Genomic DNA, 9,973 nt, shown 5'->3' with positions numbered 1-9,973 from the left:
TTTGACAAAATTTTAGATAAAAATAAAATTTTGACAAATTTTTCGACAGAAATAAAATGTTGACACATTTTTCGATGGAAATAAAATTTTGACAACATTTGCGATAGAAATAAAATGTTGACAACACTTTCGATAGAAATAAAATTTTGAAAAAATTTTCGATAGAAGTAAAATTTTGATAAAATTTTTAATAGGATTAAAATTTGCAAAATGTTCTATTTTGACAAAATTTTTGATAAAAATAAAATTTTGATAGCAATACAAATTTGACAAAATTTTCGATAGAAATAAAATTTTGAGAAAATTTTCAATAGAAATAAAATTTGACAAAATATTCTATAGAAATAGATTTTTGACAAAATTTTCTATAGAAATAAAATTTTAACCAAATTTTCAATTGAAATAAAATTTTGACAAAATTTTCTATAGAAATAGAATTTTGAAAAAATTTTCTATATAAATAAAACGTTGACAAAATTTTTTATATAAGTAAAGTGTTGACAAAACCTAACCACAAAAATGTTGACAACATTTTCTGTAGAAATAAAGTTTTGACAAATTTTTCGATAGAAATATAATTTGGCTCAATTTTCTATAGAAATAAAATTTTGACACAATTTTCTATAGAAATAAAATTTTTACAAAATTTTCGATAGAAATAAAATTTTGACAAAATTTTCTATAGAAATAAAATTTTGACAAAATAAATATTGACAGAAATAAAATAAGCGATTGTTTAACAAAGCTTCTAAAGATTTAACAAAGCTGCTTTCTGAATTTAAAAACAGAAAAACAGCAGAATTTCTCAATGAAATTAATTACTCTAAATACAATGAATATAAGTTATGGATGGCAACGAAATATCTGAAACGACCAGTAAGAAGGAAAACAGTAATAAAAACCACAAACGGACCTTGGTGCAGAAATAATGAAAAAACTTCGGAAACATTTGCAGTGCATCTAAGAGATATATTCACTCCGTTTAATTTTAATAGTGATGAAGACTGAGAAGAAATAAATAAATTTTTAGATTGTCCACTTCAAATGAGTCTCCCAATTCGTTCTATCTCTCCAAACGAGGTGAAAGAGGAAATAAAGGCTTTAAATAATAAAAAATCTCCGGGATATGATCAAATAGATGCACTTACAATTAAGAAATTATCTAAAAAATGTGTAATTTTCTTAACACTTATTTATAATTCTATACTACGGCTTAATCACTTTCCTTCGCAATGGAAATGTGCGGAAATAATCATGATTCATAAGCCAAACAAGCCTGAGAACGTTGCCTCTTCTTATAGGCCCATTAGTCTTTTGGTGATATTCTCCAAAATATTTGAAAAAATATTACTGAGACGACTGTTACCAATTTTAGAAAAGGAGAACATAATTCCAGAGCACCAATTCGGTTTTTGATCGGGACATGGAACCCCTGAGCAGGTTCATAGAGTAGTAAACCATATAATCGAAGCTCTAGAGAATAAACAAGTAAGAAAGTCTAAAGTCGGGCGGGGCCGACTATATTATACCCTGCACCACTTTGTAGATCTAAATTTTCGATACCATATCACATTACGTCAAATGTGTTGGGTGCTATATATAAAGGTTTGTCCCAAATACATACATTTAACTATCACTCGATCTGGACAGAATTTGATAGACTTCTACAAAATCTATAGACTCAAAATTTAAGTCGGCTAAAGCCTTAAGGTGGAACACAATGTTAGTAAAAAAATATGGGATAAATTTAAATCTGAAACAATTTTAAGGAAACTTTGCAAAAATGTATTTATGATTTATCGCTCAATATATATGTAATAGAAGTTTAGGAAAATTAAAGTAATTTTAACAGCTTTTCGACTAAGCAGTGGCGATTTTACAAGGGAAATGTTGGTATTTTGACCATTTTTGTCGAAATCAGAAAAACATATATATGGGATCTATATCTAAATCTGAACCGATTTCAACCAAAATTGGCACGCATAGCTACAATGCTAATTCTACTCCCTGTGCAAAATTTCAACTAAATCGGAGCAAAAAATTGGCCTCTGTGGTCATATGAGTGTAAATCGGGCGAAAGCTATATATGGGATATATATCTAAATCTGAACCGATTTCAACCAAATTTTGCACGCATAGCTACAATGCTAATTCTACTCCCTGTGCAAAATTTCAACTAAATCAGAGCAACAAATTGGCCTCTGTGGTCATATGAGTGTAAATCGGGCGAAAGCTATATATGGGAGCTATATCTAAATCTGAACCGATTTCAATCAAATTTGGCGCGCATAGCTACAATGCTAATTCTACTCCCTGTGCAAAATTTAAACTAAATCGGAGCAAAAAATTGACCTCTGTGGTCATATGAGTGTAAATCGGGCGAAAGCTATATATGGGAGATATATCTAAATCTGAACCGATTTCAACCAAATTTGGCACGCATAGCTACAATGCTAATTCTACTCCCTGTGCAAAATTTCAGCTAAATCGGAGCAAAAAATTGGCCTCTGTGGTCATATGAGTGTAAATCGGGCGAAAGCTATATATGGGAGCTATATCTAAATCTGAACCGATTTCAACCAAATTTGGCATGCATAGCTATGATGCTAATTCTACTCCCTGTGCAAAATTTCAACTAAATCGGAGCGAAAAATTGGCCTCTGTGGCCATATGAGTGTAAATCGGGCGAACGATATATATGGGAGCTATATCTAAATCTGAACCGATTTCAATAAAATTTGGCACACTAGACTACACTACTAACTGAACTCCTAGTGCAAAATTTCACCCAAATTGGGGTAAAACTCTGGCTTCTGGGACCGTATTAGTCCATATCGGGCGAAAGATATATATGGGAGCTATATCTAAATCTGAACCGATTTCTTCCAAAATCAATAGGTATCTATTCTGAGCCAAAACACATACTTGTGCCAAATTTAAAGTCGATTGGACTAAAACTACGACCTAGACTTTGATTACAAAAATGTGTTCACGGACAGACGGACAGACGGACAGACGGACATGGCTATATCGACTCAGGAGTCCACCCTGAGCATTTTTGCCAAAGACACCATGTGTCTATCTCGTCTCCTTCTGGGTGTTGCAAACATATGCACTAACTTATAATACCCTGTTCCACAGTGTGGAGCAGGGTATAAAAATACTGTTCTTCAACGTTTCTCGACATCCAACAAGCATTTGACAGGGTATGGCATAACGGCCTGTTATACAAGATAAAAAAATTTTTGCCAGCTCCATACTATCTCTTCTTCAGGAGCTACTTATCGGAAAGGCTATTTTACGTTAAAGAGGACGAGCATCGGTCAAATTTGTATTATATTAATGCTGGCATTCCCCAAGGAAGTGTTTTGGGACCAATTCTCTACACGATCTTTACATCAGATATGCCCATATCAATTAATACAACAATAGCCACATATGCTGATGATACTGCGATTCTAGCATCAAATAAGATTGCCTCTGAAGCATCATTACATTTGCAGACACACCTTAACCATCTTGAAAATTGGCTTAAAAATGGAATATAAAGGTGAATGCCACAAAATCTCAACATATAACATTTGCCTTGAAACGAGGAAATTGTCCTCCTGTTACTATCAACTCTACCGTTATTCCAAAAACCTCTGCAGTAAAATACCTTGGTATGGTGCTAGACCGCAGACTTACATGGAAAGACCATGTACGTGCTAAACGACGACAATTAAAAATCAAAACTAGAAAAATGTACTGGCTCTTGGGGCCCAAATCTAAACTAAATATTAACAACAAATTGAGACTCTACAAAGCTATACTTAAGCCAGTTTGGTCCTATGGTATACAAATTTGGGGCACTGCCAAAAAATCAAATGTCGACATTATTGAAAGATACCAGTCTAAAACTCTCCGTCTTGTAACTAATGCTCCTTGGTATATCCAAAACAGATGTATCCGAAATGATTTGGGTGTGAACTCGGTGTCCGAAGAAATTCGACGGTTTTCAGAAAACTATCTTAACAGACTAGGCGATCATGTCAACCAGTCCGCTACATGCTTATTGGATAGATCCAATGAAACAAGAAGACTAAAGCGCTACCATGTACTAGACTTGACTTTTAGAAATTAATATGTGGTTTTGAAATACACAGTAAATCTCACTAAGTGTTCTTGTTATACGTTATGTATTTCGATGGATTTGCATAACATCTGTAATTGTTGTATATAATATTATATAATAATGTTATCTAATTTGCTTATTATCCTAGGATAGATTGTAAATAAAAAAGAATTTTCACAAAAAAAAAAAAATAACATTTTAACAAAATTTTCAATAGAACTAAAATTGTGATAAAATTTTTGATAAAAATAAAATTTTGACAAAATTTTCGATAGAAATAAAATTTTTTCGGTAGAAATAAAATTTTGACAAAATTTTCGATAGAAATAATAGAAATAAAATTTTGAGAGAATATTCTATAGAAATAGAATTTGACAAAATTTTCTATAGAAATAAAATTTTAACAAAATTGTCAATAGAAATAAAATTTTGACAAAATTTTCTATGGAAATAGAATTTAAAAAAAAAAATTCTATGTAAATAAAATGTTGACAAAATTGTTTATATAAATAAAATGTTAACGAAACCTAACAAAAATTTCTGTAGAAATAAAATTTTGACAAAATTTTCTATAGAAATAAAATTGACAAATTTTCTATTTTGACAAAATTTTCGATAAAAATAAAATTTTGGCAAAATTTTCGATAGAATAAAATTTTGACAAAATTTTCCATAGAAATAAAATATTGAACAAAATCGATAGGAATAAAATTTTGACAAAATTTTCGATAGAAATAAAATTTTGACAAATTTTTTGATAGAAATAATATTTTTAAAAAAATTTCGATAAAAATAAAATTTGTAAAAAAAATTTCGATAAAAATAAAATTTTTGACAAAATTTTCTATAGAAATAACATTTTTAAAAAATTTGCAATAGAAATAAAATTTTAACAAAATTTTCTATAGAAATAGAATTTTGACAAAATTTTCTATTTAAATAAAATGTTGTCATAATTGTTTATACAAATGACATTTTTACAAAACCTAACCACAAAAATTGTATTAAAAATTTCAAAATAAGATTTTTTTAATTTGGTTGATTTTTGTTAAAATGTTCATCAAATGTTGTTTGATTATTTTGTGCACCAGTGGCAACCATATTTGCAATCCCTATCTCTCTGATATCTGATGACCGAGTGACTTTTATTTGAAGTCTACTATGTGGTTGCCATGAGCTTTTGTTTCACTTTATTGAAATTTTGGGAAAATGTGGCCTGATGTTGATGTTAATATGTTGGACCTGAGATTCTGTCCAGAGTCAATGGCTTTTCCATTTCAATTGAGCGTTCAGTAGTTGTGGTCCACTTTTGGTACAAGAAACACTTGCCATCAAAATACTATTGCGTATTAAACTAAATTCAAACCGCATTGTGTGCGTACACTAAAGAGGGGGGCAGAGGTTAGGGAAATGGGAGACATTCAGTTGGTCGACCAGGCAGTCACATGGGAAAGGAATCGAAATACACGCATATGATATTTGGCCAAAAGGAGCCCGTAAAACTGGAGCAACATGCATCTGTGTGTCTGTCCGTCTGTCTGTCTGTTCATTTATCTGCTGCGAACTGCTTGGACCATAGACAAACAACGACAACAACAAACGGCCTCAAATCCAGGGGCACAGCTGAGACCAAAAAGAAATCTCTGCAAAAAACCAATAGATTCCAAATGTGACAGCAGTCATGACAAAAGGCAAAAGTGAAGGCAGACCGTACTTGTTGACCATGTGATGTTGTTGGCGTTTTGTGATTCTTTTTCATGTGGCACAAAAGAACATTGGCATTAGAGTTTGCATTTGACCACTTTTTCTAGGGTATTCTAAACAACTTTGATTTTGTCAAATGTTTATTTATATAGAAAATCTTGTAAAATTTTTTTTCTATAGAAATGTTAGTCAAAATTTGTTTTCCAAAGAAAATTTGTCAAAATTTTATTTCCATAGAAAATTTTGTCAAAAATTTATTTTTACAGAAAATTTTGTCAAAATTTTTATTTCTATAGAGAATTTTGTGAAAATTTTATTTCTATTGAAATTGTTTTCAAAATTTTATTTATACAGAAAACATTGTCAAAATTTTATTTCTATATTTAATTTCTATTTGTCGAAAGTTTATTTCTATAGAAAATTTTGTCAAAATGTTAGCTTTATAGAAACTTTTATTAAAATTTTATTTCGATAGAAAAATTTTTATTATACCCCCGTCACCACCATAGAATGGTGACGGGGGTATAATAAGTTTGTCATTCCGTTTGTAACACATCGAAATATCGATTTCCGACTATATAAAGTATATATATTCTTGATCAGGGAGAAATTCTAAGACGATATAACGATGTCCGTCTGTCTGTCTGTCTGTTGTAATCACGCTACAGTCTTCAATAATGAAGCAATCGTGCTGGAATTTTGCACAAACTGGTCTTTTGTCTGCAGGCAGGTCAAGTTCGAAGATGGGCTATATCGGTCCAGGTTTTGATATAGTCCCCATATAAACCGACCTTCCGATTTGGGGTCTTGGGCTTATAGAAATCGAAGTTTTTATCCAATTTGCCTGAAATTTGAAATCTATAGGTATTTTATGACCATAAAGAGGTGTGCCAAACATGGTGAGTATCGGTCCATGTTTTGGTATAGCCCCCATATAGACCGATCTCCCGATTTTATTTCTTGGGCTTATAGAAACCGCAGTTTTTATTCAATTTACCTGAAATTGGAAATCTAAAGGTATTGTAGGACCACAAATACGTGTGCCAAAAATTGTGAGTATCGGTCCATGTTTTGGTATGGTCCCCATATAAAACGACCTCCCGATTTGGGGTCTTGGGCTTATAGAAACCGTAGTTTTTATCCAATTTATCTGAAATTGGAAATCTAGAGGTATCTTAGGACCATAAAGAGGTGTGCCGAAAATGGCGAGTATCGGTCCATGTTTTGGTATAGCCCCCGATTTTACTTCTTGGGCTTCTAGAATCCGAAGTTTTTATCCTATTTGCCTGAAAGTGGAAATCTAGAGGTATTTTCGGGTCATAAAGAGGTGTGCCGAAAACGTTGAGTCTCGGTCCATATTTTAGTATAGTCCTCATAGGTGAAATCTTTAAATTTATCTTCGGGAAGTGTCCTCAAGTCCTCAAGCCCTCCTGTAATTTCAAAGTAAACCCTTATATTTGGTTCATGGTGGTGGGTATTAAGATTCGGCCCGGCCGAACTTAGTGCTGTATATACTTGTTATAGAAATATTTTGTCAATATTTTATTGTTATAGAAAATCTTGTCAAAATTTTATTTCTATAGAAAATTTCTTCAAAACTGTTAACAAATTTTTCTTTAGAAATAAAATTTTGACCAACTTTTCCATAAAAATAAAATTTTGACAAAATCTTCTATAGAAATAAAATGTTGACAAAATTTTATTCCTGTAGAAAATTTTGTTAAAATTTTATTTCTATAGAGAATTTTGTCAAAATTTTATTGCTATAGAAAATTTTGTTAAAATTTTATCAATATTTTATTTTATAAAAAATATTGTCAACATTTTATTTCTATAGAAAATTTTGTCAAATTTTTTCTATAGAAAATTTGGTCAACATTTTATTTCTACAGAAAGTTTTGTAAAATTTTTTTCTATAGAACATGTTGTCAAAATTTTATTTCTATAGAAAATTTTGTCAAAATTTTATTTCTATAGAAAATTTTGTCAAAATTTTATTTCTATAGAAAATTTTGTTAAAATTTTATCAATATTTTATTTTATAAAAAATATTGTCAAAATTTTATTTCTAAAAAAATTTTGTCAATTGTTTTTCTAAAGAAAATTTTGTCAAAATTTTATTTTTACAGAAAGAAATTTTGTCAAAATTTTTTCTATAGAAAATTTTGTCGATATTTTTATGTCCATAAACAATTTTGTCAAAATTTTATTTCTATAGAAAATTTTGTCAAAATTTTATTTTTATTTCTATAGAAAATGTTAAATTGTATCAATATATTATTTTATAAAAAAAAAAATTATCAATATATTATTTTATAAAAAATGTTGTCAAAATTCTGTTTCTATAGAAAATTTTGTCAAAATTTTATTTCTAAAGAAAAATGTGTTAACATTGTATTTCTATAGAAACTTTTGTCAACATTTTATTTCTATAGCAAATTTTGTTAAAGTGTTATCAATATTTTATTTTATAAAAAATTTTGTCAAAATTTTATTTCTATAGAAAATTTTGTTAAAATGCTATCAATATTTTATTTTATAAAAAATTTTGTCAAAATTTTATTTCTATAGAAAATTTTGTCAAATTTTCTTTCTATAGAAAAATTTGTCAAAATTGTATTTCCAAGAAAATTTTGTCAAAATTGTATTTCCAAGAAAATTTTGTTAAAATTTTATTTCTACAGAAAGTTTTGTCAAAATTTTTTTCTATAGAAAATTTTGTCAAAATTTTATTTCTATAGAAAATTTTGTCAAAAGTTTATTTTTATGGAAAAGTTGGTCAAAATTTTATTTCGAAAGAAAAATTAGTTAACATTTTATTTCTATAGAAAATTTTATTTCTATAGAAAATTTGTGAAAATTTTATTTCTATAGAGAATTTTGTCAACATTTTATTTCTATAGAAAATTTTGTTAAAATGTTATCAATATTTTATTGTATAAACAAGTTTGTCAACATTTTTTTCTATAGAAAGTTTTGTCAACATTTTTTTCTATAGAAAATTTTGTCAAAACTTTTTTCTATAGAAAATTTTGTTAAAATTTTATTTCTATAGAAAATTTTGTCAATATTTTATTTCCCTCAACTGCAACCTCTATTTTCTATGTACGCATACATTGTTGGCAATATTTGGTTCATGGTGGTGGGTATTAAGATTCGGCCCGGCCGAACTTAGCGCTGTATATACTTGTTATAGAAATATTTTGTCAATATTTTATTGTTATAGAAAATCTTGTCAAAATTTTATTTCTATAGAAAATTTCTTCAAAACTGTTAACAAATTTTTCTTTAAAAATAAAATTTTGACCAACTTTTCCATAAAAATAAAATTTTGACAAAATCTTCTATAGAAATAAAATGTTGACAAAATTTTATTCCTATAGAAAATTTTGTTAAAATTTTATTTCTATAGAGAATTTTGTCAAAATTTTATTGCTATAGAAAATTTTGTTAAAATTTTATCAATATTTTATTTTATAAAAAATATTGTCAACATTTTATTTCTATAGAAAATTTTGTCAAATTTTTTCTATAGAAAATTTGGTCAACATTTTATTTCTACAGAAAGTTTTGTAAAATTTTTTTCTATAGAACATGTTGTCAAAATTTTATTTCTATAGAAAATTTTGTCAAAATTTTATTTCTATAGAAAATTTTGTCAAAATTTTATTTCTATAGAAAATTTTGTTAAAATTTTATCAATATTTTATTTTATAAAAAATATTGTCAAAATTTTATTTCTAAAAAAATTTTGTCAATTGTTTTTCTAAAGAAAATTTTGTCAAAATTTTATTTTTACAGAAAGAAATTTTGTCAAAATTTTTTCTATAGAAAATTTTGTCGATATTTTTATGTCCATAAACAATTTTGTCAAAATTTTATTTCTATAGAAAATTTTGTCAAAATTTTATTTTTATTTCTATAGAAAATGTTAAATTGTATCAATATATTATTTTATAAAAAAAAAAAATTATCAATATATTATTTTATAAAAAATGTTGTCAAAATTCTGTTTCTATAGAAAATTTTGTCAAAATTTTATTTCTAAAGAAAAATGTGTTAACATTGTATTTCTATAGAAACTTTTGTCAACATTTTATTTCTATAGCAAATTTTGTTAAAGTGTTATCAATATTTTATTTTATAAAAAATTTT

This window comes from Haematobia irritans, chromosome 3 (genome assembly GCF_050003625.1).
Source record: "Haematobia irritans isolate KBUSLIRL chromosome 3, ASM5000362v1, whole genome shotgun sequence".
In the NCBI taxonomy this organism is placed as follows: domain Eukaryota; kingdom Metazoa; phylum Arthropoda; class Insecta; order Diptera; family Muscidae; genus Haematobia; species Haematobia irritans.
Note: the sequence above shows the minus strand (reverse complement) of the source record.